Source organism: Psammomys obesus, unplaced genomic scaffold, assembly GCF_907164565.1.
Source record: "Psammomys obesus unplaced genomic scaffold, mPsaObe1.curated_primary_1811, whole genome shotgun sequence".
In the NCBI taxonomy this organism is placed as follows: domain Eukaryota; kingdom Metazoa; phylum Chordata; class Mammalia; order Rodentia; family Muridae; genus Psammomys; species Psammomys obesus.
The window spans coordinates 15,792,314-15,807,717 of record NW_026596149.1 but is presented as its reverse complement, the minus strand read 5'-3'; the positions used below and the strand labels follow the sequence as shown (position 1 = coordinate 15,807,717).

General features: G+C 43.6%; 1 long non-coding RNA gene across 1 annotated transcript; it reads right to left on the bottom strand.

The window, feature by feature from the left end:
* Window positions 1-893: 893 nt before the first annotated feature.
* Window positions 894-12,419, bottom strand: LOC129666552 (uncharacterized). The gene is made up of 4 exons (XR_008718602.1): window positions 11,984-12,419; window positions 7,796-8,843; window positions 7,449-7,702; window positions 894-1,131 (listed from the first exon to the last, which is right to left on the bottom strand). It is a non-coding gene; the product is annotated as an uncharacterized LOC129666552 (long non-coding RNA).
* Window positions 12,420-15,404: the final 2,985 nt, after the last annotated feature.

Here is a 15,404-nt window from a genome sequence, read left to right as displayed (position 1 = left end):
CTCTTCTTTGTATCAATTTTGTCCTCAAGGTGTGTTCAAGCATTACTACACATCACAGTCAAACATAGTTTAAGAAGAGGAAAATAAAGCGGACAGGGAGAAAGGAGGAATTCACTTGCAAAGAACAGTGCCGGGACGCTACAATATCGTCTGAAATTACACTGCAGAGCCATAGTGACAAATAGCAACACACAAATACAAATGTAGACCGATGGAACAGAATAAAGGATCCAGAAACAAGTCCATCCAGCTACTTCTACCTAATTTTTGACAAAAAAAAAAAAAAAATCAAATTAGAAAAAAAAGATAACTTTTTCAATAAATGATGCTGGTGGAAATAAATGTTCACATTCAGAAGAATGAGATTATGTTTGTGTCTTTTGCCCCACACAAAAATAAGTCCGGAGTGGGTCAAAGATGTTAACGTAAGACATGAATCTTGGAAACTGCTGGGGAAAAGACAAAAGGGAAACACGTCAAGATGTAAGCACAGGCAAAGACACAGGAGTAAAGGATTCCAAGAGCATAAGAAATGACCCTAAGAACGGGCAAGTGGGATTACATGAAGGTAAGCTGCCCCTGAATGAGGACGAGCAATCACCAGCACAAAGAGGCAGCCTGCAAAAGGAAGGCATTTTCGATCAATCCAGTGTCAGGGAGGGACTGATATCTAGATGGGGAAAGAATGGCAAAAATGTAAAACCAAAAATCAAATCTTCCAGTCCACAGACTGCCTGGGGAAGTGAAGAGACAGTTCTCAAACAGAACGGAAATGAGCAATAAGTATCTGAAAAGCATTCACTCTCCTTAGCCCTCTGCCAAAGATAAATTAAAACCACTTTGAGAGTCTTAAAAACTAAAACTTTTCTGATGTTACGGGTTTTGTTTTTAAAGTTTAGATCTATTTTGTTTTTAGTTATGTATAGGTTTCTGTGTTCCTATGTGGTTATGTGCCTGTGGGTGCAGGAGTCCTCAGAGGCTGGAGACATCACAACACAAAGACTCACTTTGCATTGAATTCCAGGTAGTTGTTAGCTGTGGTGCTGGGAACTGAGCTCTGGGTCTTTTTCAAGAGCAGTACCAGCCGTTAGCCGTTGATCTTCCTTTTGCTGGAGCCTCTATCTTTCTTATCTTGGCCAAAATGGTTGACGTGAGGAAAACAAAGGACGATACATATTGGTGAGGACATGGGGGAAAAGAAAACTTTATACGCTGCTGATAGAAACAAAGTTGATATGGTCACTATGGACACAGACAGATCTTCCCTCAGCAGCTGAAAGCATAATTATCATCTGACCCAGCTCTACCATTCGCAGCTGTTAACCCGAGGGGCTTGAAGTCAAATCACAGAACCACTTACGCACTCGTGTTTATTGCTGTACTAGTCATGTAGCTAAGAAGTGAAGTAGGTATTTGTGAGCAGATGACTGGGTAAAGAAAATGTACATGTACGCAACAGAACTTTATTCAGCGTAAACAAATGTTGGGCATGATTTTTGCAGGAAAGTGGGTGGTACTGGAAGTCTTTACACTAAGCGAACTGCACGAGACTCTGAAAAACAAACACCTCGGCTTTCCTCCCATAAGAGCTTTCTAAGCTTTAGTGTGTGTGTGTGTGTGTGTGTGTGTGTGTGTGTGTGTGTGTGTGCTCATTCACTCAAGAGCTTCCAGGTACCATAACAGGGAGAAAATGAGGTCTTAAAGGAGCGGACAGCAAAGACAAAGGGTAATGCTATACACGTGCTGGGGTGTCATTGGGAGGAAGGAAGGAAATCACCAAGTTGGGGGGGCAGTCAAGAGGAGGGGAGTAGATGAGGGAGAATTAAGAACACAGTACACATAAAGCTGTCACAATTAAATCCCTCATCTTACTGCTAGCTTAAACTAATAAGAAAGAAATTATTCTTTTAATTCAAGTGCGCCTTTGCAAGAATGCATCACATTTAGTTTAAAGAAACTTCTTATAGAAATGTTTGCAAATGTTTAAAAGTCTAGAAACTAAACATAGAGATGGCCAGGCTGGAGCAGTGCAGGGCTAAGAGCTACTCTACCCAATGTTAAGTTTAAGTTAAAATGTTGATGTTGTCACTACAGATTCTTGGAGTCCAGGCCTTCGAGTTCTTACTTAGGCTATCTCAATTGCTCCTTACTGCAACTCCTTTCCCGCACCAGTCCACCCCCACCCTGTTCCACCTGGGTTTTTCAGAGGCACAAATCTAACCAGGCTGCTTCCCTACTAGTTGCCATGTGCTCCTGCATCCTGGCCTCTGCCTGCATCCCTCACCTCATCTCTCACTCCAGGCCGGCAAAGTTCTGCTGGGCACCGCTCAGCAGCGGTGTTATAACACATTCTATGCTTCCTGGCCTTCAGCCTTTGTACACACTGCTCCCTCTTTTGGAGTGTTCTTTCTCCCTTAGCCTTCTGTTAAAATTCCACTTATCCTTCAAAACGCCATCCAAATACCTTGTCCTTTGAAAAAGTCTATAATCAACCAGAAGTGAGTTGACTGTACGTGATGCAACGTCAGGAGTATTAAATGTTGGGAAGGTCAGAATCAAATTCCTCTCTCTCAAGTTTTGATGGTACCATCTGTGAGGTCTCATCAAGAATAGGCAGAGACTGGGTTTCCATCCTTTGTAGACACTGTCAAGTTAACCTGCTACTGCATCACAGATGCTGGAAGACACACCACTCTTAGGTCCAAGATAGAGGACTTTCTTTCTGCCAAAAGCAGAATATAGAGTCTCTCTCTCTCTCTCTTTCCTTTCTCTTTCTCTTCTCTTTTTCTTTCTTTCTCTTTCTCTCTCTCTCTCTGTAAAATTTACAGGAATTGATTCTCTCCTTTTATCTTGTGGGACTTAGGGACAGAACTCAAATTGTCAGGCTTGGTGCTGAGCCACTCCCCACACTTCCCACTGCAGCTGCCAATCTTTTGCTGGGGGGAAAAGCTATTCCCTTTTATGTATTCTCTTTTCTAACATGATAACCTGTTTTCATGTTAATGACGATTGTGCTACCAACACACGATCATTCTGTGGTCCTTCCAGTAAGTATGATGCTTTATTTCTTCCTCTTAGATGGGGTCTCACCATGTGGCTCTGGCTGGTCTAGAACATGCCACGTGGACCAGCTGTCCTCAAAGATCCTCCTGCCTCTGTCTCCTCAGTGCTGGGATTAAAGGGTGTGCACCACCAAATCAACCTAAAGTCATCTTTCTCATCTGTTTCTACTCCTGTAAAATTGAAGAGGTAAAGGTGTCTACAGTCCTGGTGGGAGGGCTAAATTGAGAGAATATAAGAAATACAGTTGGGGGGATTCTTGGCCCACCACAGCTGTCTTAGCTACAAATTCGTCATCAGACCCCACATCATCTCACAATCAGTCAGCTAAAGAAAATGGCTGCCTAGAAAGATTTCCGTTATTTTTAATACAGAAGCAAGAAAATAGGAACCTATTTTCTACCATTACTGCTTTAATTCAGGAAGCAACGTGCCCGAGAACAACAGTCCAGCGGTTCACTGCTCCAGCTGCTGCACAGGGAACAATCGGGTCAAGTCCAGTTTTGTTGCAGTTTGATGAGAAACGTGTCCCATGGGCTCATGCGTCTGAACATGTGGCCACGAGCTGGTGACAGAGCCTCCGTGGAGGAAGTGGGTCACTAGGGCTTGTGGTTTCTTTCCCCAGCCCCAACTTCCAATCTGTTCTCTATTTCCTCGCTGTGGCTAAAACATGGCAAGCCACCCCACACACCTTCTGCCATGTTTCCCCCTCTCGGAAGGGCGATAGACACTTAAACTGTGAGCCATAATACACTTTTCTTCTTTAAATTGAATTTAAATTCTTGCCAGGTATTTATCACAGCCACGAGGAGAGTAGCTGACATACCTCGCTTGTGAGGTAGCCAGACCTAGTGAATCTCATTTCTCCAGACATTACCTCAAAGAGGCGATTCTACTCTTCAAAAGGCTTTCAATAAATCCCTACAGAATTATCAAATAAAGGTGTTCATGACTGAACGGTGAAATTTTTACTGAACCATTTAGTACTGTTATTGGTTCATGTACCTCTTCCATACATTTTTATTTCTGTATAGTTCTTTGAGCTGTTTTTGTTGTTGTTGTTTTTGTTTTTGTTTGTTCTTGTTTTTCTGAAACCGTGGCCAGGGATTAACCTCAGGTGTCTTCCTTACTTTCTATCCACCTTGTTTTCAGAGACCCTCTCTAGCTTGCCCATGTGGATCTGCAGTCTCTCTAACAAGCCCCAGGATTGTGCCTGTCTCCACCTTCCCGAGAAGAGATTACACAGGCATGCCCTTACACCAGACCCTTTTCCATGGGTTCTGGGGATTGACCTCAGGTCTATCTGCCAACTGAGTTCTAGCTCCCCAGTTCACAAGCTGACTTGTTTGACTGTTAAAGAGAAAATTTTACTGGAAAAAGACTTCCTTGTCCTTTAGCACCGTGCCCTGTTTTGTGTTTGAGAAAATGCAGCCCTTCAAGGGGCATGTGCTTAACTGCTCTCTCATGTGTAATAAATACCCCAAAGCGCCTCTCACCCCAGAAACATTAGAACTGAGACGTGCTTATGGCTCTGTGGGTGAGATGAGGTTGACTAAAGGGCTTTGCTTTCTTTGGATTTGGCAACAAGACCTGTGTTGTTTCTTCTCTGAGGCCACCTAGAATAGGGATTTCATTGATGTGGCTGATGGCAATTGCTCAGTTCTGGTGACACATGCCTGACTGGCTAGTCAGGGAGAGAGACACACAGCTTTCCTGTGCTTCTTTTGAAGAATGGCAAAGATAAGAAGACTGATAGACAGAGCAGTTTCACTAAAGAGCACTTACTAGTAGAAATTCTAGTGCTAAGTCCAACCTTAAATGGCCTCCTTAAATGTGTGAAGTTTTTACACACGAATGTGTCTATAGTATATAATGACAATATGCTATATATGCATATATATATATACATATATACATAACACGTACATATACATATATATGTATATATATACATATAATACAGCATAAACACACACACACAAATATAGTCAGTTCTTTCTATGGGTTCCTCACTGTGGATTCAACCAATCCAACAAGAAAAGTACTAGAATGGCGGCAGGAGGATCAGGACATCAATTTCAGCTTTAGGCACATGAGACTTAAAAAAAAAGTTAATAGAAATTTTTTTATAAAGTTTCTTAAAGAAAATTTTGATTTGCCACACTCTAAGTGCTATTATACGTCCATTTGAGTAAACATATTCACGCTATATTAATACTATATTTAATGTGATGATTTGAAGTGTAAAGGAAAATGTACTAGGATGTGTAGTGTAGGTCACATGAAGATAAATCTGTAGGACTTGAGAATCTCAGTGTGGAGGGGTTGGAGACATGGCTCAGTCAGTAAAGTGCTTGCCAGAGGGCCCAAATTTGGCCTCCACCATCCATGAAAGAGCCAGGTGCAGTGGTGCACAACTGTGGAGGTAGGCGGATCCCTGGAGTTCACTGGCCAGATAGATAGAGCTGAATCAGCAAGCTCCAGGTTTAGAGAGAGACCTTGACTCAAAGCATAAGATGGAGAGCACCTGAGGAAGACGCCCGGTATTGACCTCTGGCCTCTCCATGCCCATGCGCAGACATGACAACAGCATGCACATACAAAACACACACAAATCAATGCTGAGTGAGGCACTCGGCAAATACCAGGTTTCTAGGATAATTACTGGTTGCATTTTACCTACTTTATTCCTTTGTCTCCACGTAAGACCCTCCTTACGTCTCAACCTGATGCCTCCCCTCACCCCAAGCAGGCAGCTTTCTATTGCAACTCTTCGGTGTACGCCACATTCTTATAAATCATTCACACCAAGTCACGCTTATCAGCATGAACGAGTGCGAGTCACAATGCTATAGCCTAGTTTTGATGATGCGGTCCCGCTCTGCTGCCAGTTCTAGCCTTCAGGCATGCGGTTATAGTCCTGCCGCTCAACAGAGGCCACAGCCAAAGAGCTCACAGTGTCATCAACCTTTCCCACCTTCCTCTGTTCTGCTCCAGACAAGAACTTCTAAAAATTTAATTTTAATCCTAGTAACTGTTTCACATGAAGCGCCAGAGAGAACACAGATGATGGTTTCGTAATCTTATTCACAATAAGTTTCAAAATCTGTGACTATATTCTCATATTTGCTTCAGGATGAATGCTAGTAATGATTCTTAAAATTGCTTTTCTTTGAGGAGTTAGTGAATGCAAGCATTATGTTCCAATCATATTCTAACTCCTCCTGCACATACCGTTCACATTCCCCCTCCGACTTAATGTCATATGTGTGTGTGTATATGTGTGTATGTATATGTGTTTATGTGTTTGTGTAATACTGAGTACAACCATTGCTGTGCAAATACTCAATGGTGTGGGGCCATCACTGCAGCATGGTCAGTCTACAAGGGACCACGCCCTTAAAGAAAACCAATTCTCCCTCCCTTAGCTGACGTCAACTCTCCACAGCAACTCGGCTAGGGGTGAGGTTGCATGTGGGCCATCCTCATCCATAATCAAACAAGAACCTTTTGATTTGTTTCACTATCAGTTCCTGCTTCTTGGGGGTTGCCACTAGAGGCTGAGTCCCAATTTCTTGGCCCCTTATCAGCAATGTCACTATCAGGTGATTTCAGATGTCACCTGGTTGAACGGGCCCCACAGGGAAAATGTGAGCCTGAAAGCTACTTTTAAAGAGTTATATTTTAACTGGAGGATAAGTAGGGGAACATATCTTTGGCAAACTTGTTTCACCAGTGATTGCTCTACACCTGGAGAGCAAATCAAAATTTCCCTGCATCTTCTGGCTATGTGGGCTCAGCTCCCAGGCAGGACTACAGTGTCTTCCCATATAATCGGATGTTATCTGCCATTTCCTTTCAAAACTAAAATTTAATGGTGGTTATGATAGGGAGAGACAAAGGGAACCCATATAGAAAGACACTAATCAGTGGCTTTGTCAACACTAGAATCCTGGTGACATCCATCTTTGAAGCTGCAAGAGCTATCACAGGGAACTTGAGAAGTGGTGCAAGAGCTGAGAGTTCCCTGCTCTTCTAGAATGCCTGAGTTCAATTCCCAGTATTCACATCTGATGACCCACAACTGCCTATAATTCCAGGTGACCCAATGCCATTTTTCTGTTTGCATGCATTTGCACACATGTGTAAAAACAGACACACAGACACACAGACATAGACTTAAAGAGAAACCTTTTTAAAAACGACCCATCACGGGGCTGTAGATGAAATGAGTAGTCACTCAAAGTGAACTACACTGAACAGGACAGAATGAGCCATTGATGGAAGGACCTTCCTGGTTGGCTTTAACTGTTGTGAAACGGGTGTAATGCATGGTTCAAATCCAATACTATAACAACACTTACGAAACAAAAGAGAACAGTAATTACCTTTTTAAAGTTAGATGTGCTCCTGGGAGTGAGAGGACCTCAGCTAGACAGGGTACCCCATGTGATCATGAGAACACACAGTCAGCAGAGAGTGGTGGCAAAAGGCTGAACAGGGCACAGATGACAGGGTCTGTGGTTCCCCGGACCCGAGGCTTCCAGGACCTCAGGTTCCTCGTGGAGTTACAGGGGAAAAGGTCTGCTTCACAAAATAGAAACCAAAGCACAAGAGTATACTGAACAGAGATGTCAGAAGACTGGAAAGGATAGAAAAGCCCAAGTTTAGTGATTAACACATTTCACCAAAAATACTCTTCTCTTTACATCACAATTTGGATTAAAGCACTCACGCTGATGGGATGCCAGGTGAGAACAAGTTATTTCTACAGAGAGTCATGGGAAGAGGTTTTGTTCAAGTTTCCGAGCTCTGGTGTCAGCGATCTTCTATACCAACATGCAGCGTATGAACACTGCACGGCACATCACTCTACAGAAGAAACGTGTCTGGCATGCCTGCTGGTTCACCAATCTGCTGCCAACCAGGGGCAGAGAGGGCTTTTCCTCTGGTCAAAGCCAAGACCAGGGCTCAAACTGGATCCTCGAGCTCTTTTCTCCAGATTACTAAGGAAAAATTAAAAACTCCTTTCAAAGTGCATCCTTAACTCTCGAGTGTTCTTGGCTGAGGGAAGGAAGGGGTGGGCAGGGCACCTTCAATCCAATCTCCCCTACATTCAGCATCTATCAGGTGTCAGGCAGCATTGAGAGAAGTCTCTGCCACACAAAACAGGAAGAGGAAGAAGCCTGTCTGCACACGGTTAATCTCCAATGTCAATTTGCCTGGAGTTAGAATAACCACAGAAGCACATCGCTGGGTATGCCCATAAGGGTATTTCCAGGAAGGGCTAACCAAAGAGGGAAGACTCACCTGAAGCATGAGTGGTGTTCTCAGTGGGCTAGGGTCCCAGACTGAAGCAAAAGGAAAAAGTTGGTCACACAGCTACAATGTGACCTCAGGTGTGGAAGCTACCTTCGCTCAAATGATCTTGAGCGCACAGCATAGAGAGGCTCCGGGTCTCAGAGGGTACCCAAGCATGCATTTTCTTCCTCTTCTTTTCTCTTTCTCCACGGATTTTACCTGCACATTTCTCAGTACATGTTACCTGGGCACAGGAAGAGCGTAGGGAGTTTCACTGAGAGCTTCCACGCATACACAGAATGCGATTTGATCACAGTCAGCCCTTGGGGTGGCTAATCTTGGTTGTCAACTTTATAGACCTGGAAAGAGGGATGGCTTGGAATTGAGAATTTCTCTTCTCACTTTAATCTCTTCTTTTAAGGTTGTTTTGGTTATTTGTTCTACTGGATTGTATGTGAATCTTAGGACCGGCTTACAGATTTCTGAAAACAAACAAACCAACAAACAAAATAGCAAGAAACATCTGATTATGTTGCTACAATGATTAAGACATCCTATAAGAAAAGAAACATCAGTTAAACTGAATTAAAAGTCCAGAAACAAATCCTTGTGATTATGGTGATTTTTTTTTCATAAGTGTACCTATGCAATTCATCAGGGGAAGGAATGCTGTTTTTCAACAAATGGTTCTAAGACAGATACATTGGTGCAGATTTATAAATATGTAAATAAATGTTGTGAACCCACAGTTCATACCATTAAGAAAAATCTACTTGGAGAGTACCCAAAGACCTATATAAAAAAAGAGCAAAACCCCTATAAGTCTGTTTGGCCTGAGGGTTAGGCAGCGTTTTCTCCTCTGCCCCCAAACAATGTAGAGGCCCTTAAAAGAGACCGCTTCAGTCTGCAAGCTCTGCTTTGCAGCTCTGAGGCACTCCTGCTGAAGGTGGCACTCTAGTGGCCGTCTCTGTGATGCAGCTCACGTGGGGGTGCCTGGTTGGATGGTATGTACATGTATATGCATGCATTGATGTTCACACACACACACACACACACACACACACACACACACACACATACACACTGGACACTCGCAAAGCTCAACTCTCCCAGTAACTCAAAAACTGCACAGTCATACCGATCTGAAAACAGTTTTAAATATGACTCATAGCATTTTAAACAGAAGCAAAACTGAGTTTTACAGATTATGAAAAGCAGATGGTCTCCACATTCTGATGGTCTCTCTGGAGACTAATGGAAGAACCAAAGAGGGAATCCTTCCCAAGAGGGCCTGTGCAGCTGTGGGACCATGGGGGGGGGGGAGCACAGAGACTTTCTCTGTGTGTTGTGGGGTACTCCAGCCATAGAGCATGTGTTGGAAGAAAAGTGCTTTAAAAACTCACTCTCTGGATTTTAAAGCAATGGAGGGGTTGTGGGAGCATCTTGGGCAAATGCAGCAGCATAGCATTGAGAACCCAGTTCATCATCCAAGCTCTAGTGTTTGCTGAAATACGCACCCACACATATGAATGAGCTGTGATGATTGAGGGCTTACTGTGTGCCAGGGATAGCCCTGTCTGTATGAACTCTCATTTAATACTTAGACAATAGATGCTACAGTTGTGTAACATTTTCCTTCCTGCAGGAAGCTCCTTAGGCAAGAAAGGAAGCAACTCAAAATAGCTTCAGGAAGTCCCCGAATCTGACTAGATTCACTAGGCCCTTCCCTGCCAGAGTAAGCAACAAAGGTTGAGTCTCGAACAAGTTGAGCTGCTGCCAGGCCAGCTGTCTAGAAGGACCAGAAACCAGAGGAGCTGCCTGGAAGAGGTTTAGAGCAACTGAGGCACCTGGAAAGGACACTCTACATCCTTTTGATCTCGCTGTAGGCTGTGCAGTATGCTCCAGGTTCCTAGTTTTGTGAGCCGTCACCCATGCTGGAGCGGGCTTTGGCGATGCAACTGTCTTTAAGTCGTTTCTTCTCCTGTAAGTAACCCCAATAAAACTCACTGCTACACCAAGTTTGACTTCTGTGCTATTCACTTTGGTCTGTCATGGGATCCCTGTCTGGAGTGAGGTGATAAATGTGTTGTGTCTCCCCAGGATAAGTTTTGTCACACAACAGCCACCAAAAATGTAATTGATTAAAAACACAATAAACTGAGAATACCAATAAGTGAGTAGTTTAAAAGTGGGGAAGGGGGGGTCACAATGTCTAAAACAGAGAAAAAGAAGGTGGGATGTTAGAGCTTCCCTTTTTCTGGGCAAATTGCATAGAAGTTGAGCTAAGTTGAACCGTGTGTACTTCTCAGACCTGCTGAGTGCTATTCACCAGCTGGAGGATGCTGCCTGGCATTCCTCCTCCTCCCTTTGAATTGGTTACTTTTCTGTTGCTACAATGAAATACCATGATCAAAAACAGCTACAGAAGAAAGGGTTTATTTAGGCTTATGGCCCCAGAGGAACAGAGTTTATAGCAGTAGACTGTTCCTCTGCTGTTTCCCTTCATCCTTTTCAATAGACTTCCTTTATTTAATGCTTTGAGCATCTCCTTTGCTCCCCTCCATCCCCAGGCTCAGCCTACATCACCCATTTTCCTCACAGACAATTGCAACCTATTTTCTGAGTTCTTACTATAAATTAAATGTTCTCTCATTAATTAATGGACTTTGCGCTTGCTTTTTTTTTTTTTTCCAGACAGGGCTTCCATGTGTAACCTTGTCTGTCCTGGACTTGCTTTGTAAACGCTGGCCTTGAACTCACATCAATCTTCCTCTGCCTCCCAAGTGGATTATAGGTGGGCTCATACCCTGCCTGGCTGCTGTTTATTTTTAGCTGTTTTTTTTTTTTTAGCCAAATTAGGCAGAAATACTTGAAGATAGATACATGCTCCTCCTCCTTCATTAGTCATTACCTACAACACAGTTGGTAATGACGTATAAAACAATTTACAGATTAAAAGAAAAGAGCTGTATTTTTGTTTTGTTTTTTGTGACAGGGTTTCTCTGTGTAGCCCTGGGCTGTCCTGGAAATTGCTTTGTAGACCAGGCTGGCCTCGAACTCACAGAGATCTGCCTGCCTCTGTCTCCTGAGTGCTGTGATTAAAGGGGTGCACCACCACTCCTGGCTAATGTAACTTAAACACCGTAGATTTAAACAAGGCAGCAGATAGCGAAGTATAACATCTCAGGTCTGAGGCGCGGTAAAATCAAAGATGTGTTTTCTAGAGCCGCGTGCTAGTGGGCAGCCATTAGCAGGCTTTTCTCTGAGCCTTCTTAGTCAGAACTCAGCGGGGAATAAAGGCGCTGTGGCAGAATGACCGTACCATCTACCTCCACAGCAATAGTCTAACACTGCTGATTAACGACTCTTGGCAGGAACTACTGGCAGTAAGCCAGGGGATACCACAGTAGCTGCCAAAGTTGCCACATCTACCCAGCTCAACCCACTGTGTTCCCCGTTCCCTGGATGTTTATAGTAGTCAGAAACTCTAGAATGTTCAGGTGAAGATTAAAGTCAGCTTCAGAAATAGCCAGGGATAGCGCAAGCGAAATCAACACTGGAATTCTTTGTATCCAAGCCTTTCTTCTCCGGTGGTCTGCCCAGCCCAATTCTTGCCAAGTACCTGGTTCTTCCTGCTGATCCCAGCTGTTTCTTTCTAGATGAGACTTGGCAACCATTCAACTTTCAAGTTCCTTTCTTTAAAATGTCTGTATTAGAGACCGTGACTTCAGTATTTCAGACTTTCAACATGGAGATGGGTTCCCGGGAACTGGAGTTACAGACAGTTGTAAGCTGCTGTTTCATGTAAGTGCTGAGAATAATTGACCCTGGCTCCTCTGGAAGAACAGCAGTGTCCTTCACCACTGAGCCATCTCTCAAGCCTGGGATGTCTCATTTTAAATTCTTGTCTCTGGATACTGCCTTCATGAGGAGAAATGAATCTTAGGTGGATATTCATGATCTAGAAAGAATGAAGCAGAAGTGGAAGGCTTGGGAATCTCCTAAATTTTCTTTTTGAAGTCAACTTTCTTATAAAGTTAGGCCACTTTACTTGCAGAGTAAAAATGTGTGGTGGGAGAAACACTGGACTCCTTCCAGCGGATAGGATAGGTTGGATGTTCACAGGCTTGAGAACAAATGGGAGGTGAAGGACAGAAGACCAAAACCTCATTAAATGATCACAAAGAGACAGTCCCCAACCCAAAGACCCTCACATCCAGTCACATTCTCTTTTACAATAATTTGCTATTGAGCTGTTGCTATTGACTTAGCATTGTGTGGTGCCAGAAGGCAAAACCTTAATAAGAGAGATTACTATCCTTATAAGAAACAGGACAGGCTGGAGAGGTGGCTCAGTTGGTAAAGCACTTGACACATTAACACCCATGTTTGATTCCTGGCCCACGTGAAGAGGAAAAAGCAAAACAGACATGGTAGCACTCCCTTATACCCCAGTGGTGGGGAGGCAGACACAGGAGGTTATCTGTTGTTCCAGTCACCATTCTATTGCTGGGAAGAGACACCATGACCATGGCAACTCTTACAAGAGAAAGAGTTTATTGGGGCTTGCTTACGGTTTCAGTAGTTACTCTGTTACCCTCACGGTGGAGAATGCGGCAGCATACAGGCAGACCTGGCGCTGGAGAAATAGCTGAACCTTCTACTTACAGTTCTGCAGGCAGCAGGAAGAAAGCAATACTGTGCATGGCACAGGCTTTTGAAATGGCAAAGCCCACCCACAGTGACACACTTCCTCCAACAAGGCCACACCTAAACCTCCTCAAGGTAGTGCCACTCCCTGATGACTAAGCATTTAAGTAGAAGAGCCCATGGAGACCATTCTTGTTCAGACCACCACACCTGGGGACAAGCTGGCCAGCCAGCCTAGCCTACTTGGTGAACTCCAGACCAATGACAGAGCTGGCCTGAAAGAGGTAGACCACATCTGTTAAGTGACACCAGAGGGGGGTCTTTTGATCTCTACACATATACACACATGCACCCATAAATAATATACAGGAAACACAGAGAAAGAGAGAAGGGGGAAGACAGACAGACAGAGAATGAGGAGAGATTTTATTTTCCTAACAGGTGGAGATATAGCTAGAAGGTGATTATCTGTAAATGAGGAAAGAAGCCTTCACCAGACCTTGAACACCTTGACTGAAGACATCCCAGCCTCCATAACTATGAGCAAGAAATTTCTATCATGTATAACCTAGTTCATGGTATTTTTCCCACAGCAATCAGGGCAAACTGACAGCCAGAATGAGTCATGTAGACCACAAGAGAGGCCTTCGAACTGCAAAGTCATGTAGAGTGTGGGTTAAGACTGGTAAAAATCCAAAGAACATGCTGTCTGTAAGTGGAACACGTGAGGGAAGAGAGCTGTCATCCATGGACTAAACAAGCTGATCTGAAACTGAGAGGAAGGTTGTGGAGCAGAGTTAAGGGGAACAGTTATCACCTGGATGGGAAACTGTCAGCCAGTAGACTGTGCTGTTCCTTGTCCACAGGGTCCCCACCGAACAAAATTCCTGAAGATGTTGAGATTTTGCCACACAAAGTCATCAGTAGTATCCTGTGTCTTTGTCTGATGGCTGGAGCGCAGCACTGAGGTCCAGGTCCCACGGGAGGCTCAGCAGTGAGAGGTCAAGCGCCAGAACCCGTGAAAGGAGTGGGAAATGACAGAGAGAAACCAGCACTGCCAAGCACATACTGTGGACCAGTGTGGATAGCAAGGTATGGCCCACAGTTTTAGATGAGGAAGCAGAACTTCAGGAAGCCTAGCTACTTCCTATGATCACTAAGCCAGGGCCGCACTTAATATTTGCAAAACACTGTATTTGTCTTAGTTGCTTTTCCATTGCTGTGATGAAACATCACGAGGCAACTTATAAAAGAAGGTGTGTCATTTGGCTTACAGTTTCAGAAGATTAGAGTCCATGATAGCAGAAAGAACGAACAGCTGAGAGCTCACAACTTGATCCACAACCGTGAGGCAGAGAGAAGAGAGAAAGAAGAGAGAGAAGAGAGAAAGAGAGAGAGAACCATTAATCACATGAGTCTTTTGAAACCAACAAAGCCAACTTCCAGTGACATGACTCCTCTAACAAGGACACACCTCCTTGTCCTTCTCAAACATTTCCACCAACTGGGGACCAAGAATTGAAATAGATGAGTCTATGGGATGTTCTCATTCAAACAAACACTGCTAGAAATAACAAGAATTGGTGAAGGTGTTGCAAAGGATCAAAATCCACCATAAGCTAGGTGCTAGGGATTATTAAATGACTAGTGGCTTGTGTATCTCTCTCCGGTCCTGATGAGTAATGTTCAGAGGGTCAAGACTTTTTATTCAAGTATAAAAACGCAAGCTTTCAATTGTTTTATTTACTTATCATTTTTAGGACATTGGCACTGAAGCCACCTCATTTTACTCTAGCCACAGTTTTAGGAGATATCAGTACTTACACTAGCCCTTTACTTTAGCTAGAAGTGATTGTTAATTGGCGTAGTACAGATTTCTACAAATATGTTGAAATGTTATGAGTGGTTGTTCCATAAGACTCAGGAAATAATAGCTTCACTTCTGTAAGGAGCATTATACTGTCCTCTCTCTAGTGTATAGCTTTGCTAATGCTCCCAGTAGGTTCCTGTATTGGCTTATTTCTATCTTATTAATTGTCTGCTTTGCTTTTTTAAAAAGCATCTCACGTGTCACTTTGGAATGTCTGTATGTATACATGGGCATGCATGTTAGTGTACATGTATATGAAGACGTATGTGCATGTATGTGGAGGATGCAGCGGTCACCCCTTGGGAACTGTCTACCATGTTTTTTGTGTTTTTTATTTGTTGGTTTTTGAGGTGAGAGGGTTACACTCACAGAGGATGCTGCACTCAGGCTAGACTGGCTAGCCATCAAGTCCCAGAGATCCTCCTGCTTTCATCACTCCAGTACTGGGAGTATAGGCACCATTCTGGACTTTAAAAATCTATCTATCTATCTATCTATCTATCTATCTATCTATCTATCTATC